The 1,339-nt window shown below is 37.9% G+C and overlaps 1 pseudogene; it reads left to right on the forward strand.

Moving 5' to 3' along the window:
- The first annotated feature begins 372 nt into the window (after positions 1-372).
- LOC136389546 (c-Myc-binding protein pseudogene) lies at positions 373-979 on the forward strand (annotated as a pseudogene).
- Positions 980-1,339: the final 360 nt, after the last annotated feature.

Raw genomic sequence — 1,339 nt, forward strand, 5'->3', positions numbered from 1 at the left:
CACAGGTCAGGCCAATTCCACCTTTATTTAATTTGGTTGGTGGTGTTTTCTGGTGTGCGAAAGCACAACTGTGTGGGCCTGTGCAGGCTCTAGGATTCACCTTTCTTCCTCTGAAATTGTGTAACTCAGAAGTCTCGTGAAAGAGTTTTACTTTTTTATGTGCTCAAAATGTAAGCTTTCCTTTTATGATCTCATACTTTGTTTATGTTTAGAGTGCCCTCAATTAATATCATCTGCATCTTTTTTTTGACATTTTCAATTAAAATGATATATCTTATGGTTATCTGGAAAATTTTAAGCCAAAACACAGGAATTAAGCTGGTTTTTTTTTCTTCTTGTATAACCAATTTAAAAAATGATCAATTGAGTGCCGCTCAGAGCCCTCCAGCCACGGTGTCCGGCGCCAGCTACGCCGCAGCCGCTGTCACTATGGCCCATTACAAAGCCGCCAACTCGAAGCGCGAGCAGTTCCGGAGGTACTTGGAGAAGTCAGGAGTGCTGGACACGCTGACCAAAGTATTGGTAGCCTTATATGAAGGACCAGAGAAACCTAATAGTGCTTTGGATTTTTTAAAGCATCACTTAGGAGCTGCTACCCCAGAAAATCCAGAAATAGAGATACTTCGCCTAGAATTGGCAGAAATGAAAGAGAAATATGAACCTATTGTAGAAGAAAATAAAAAACTGAAAACAAAGCTTGCTCAGTATGAACCACCTCAGGAGGAGAAGCGTGCTGAATAGGATTCTTCTCAGTTGAAAAGACACTGAAAAATGGTTTTGTAAGACTTGAATAGTTTGTATAGTATATAATCTTTTTCTGAACAGATGCTATAGAATTCTTTTAATATGTTAAATTCACCTATCACACTTTAACTGTTATAAACACATACTAGAATCACCAATAAAAACTCAATATAACTTTCTTTGGGTCTTAAAAGCAGAAGAATCCAAAGTGAATCTGGAAAAAAATCTAAACAGAGCCATCTAATTCATTACCTTAAAAAACCTGTTTACTAGTCTGACTAGGAATGATGGTACTGGTTGTATTTTAGCCAAGGAAGGTTAGCATGAAGCTGTTCCTTGGTTTAGTTCAGGATATGAACACAGGTATAGTTATTCTTAAAATGAAGATGACGCTTTATATTCTCTATAGGCAGCTGGAGGGATCTATATGACATGAATACTTCTGCATGGGTTCCCACAAATCTTTTGCTCATTTATGTAATGTGGAACAAATAACTCTTCTTGCCACCACTTTGCCTTAGATAACCGTGTGTGTGCCAGTTTGAACTCTGACACCACATTTTCCTTCTATGCAATCATGCCCTATTTGATAACG

This window comes from Saccopteryx leptura, chromosome 1, assembly GCF_036850995.1.
Source record: "Saccopteryx leptura isolate mSacLep1 chromosome 1, mSacLep1_pri_phased_curated, whole genome shotgun sequence".
Lineage (NCBI taxonomy): Eukaryota > Metazoa > Chordata > Mammalia > Chiroptera > Emballonuridae > Saccopteryx > Saccopteryx leptura.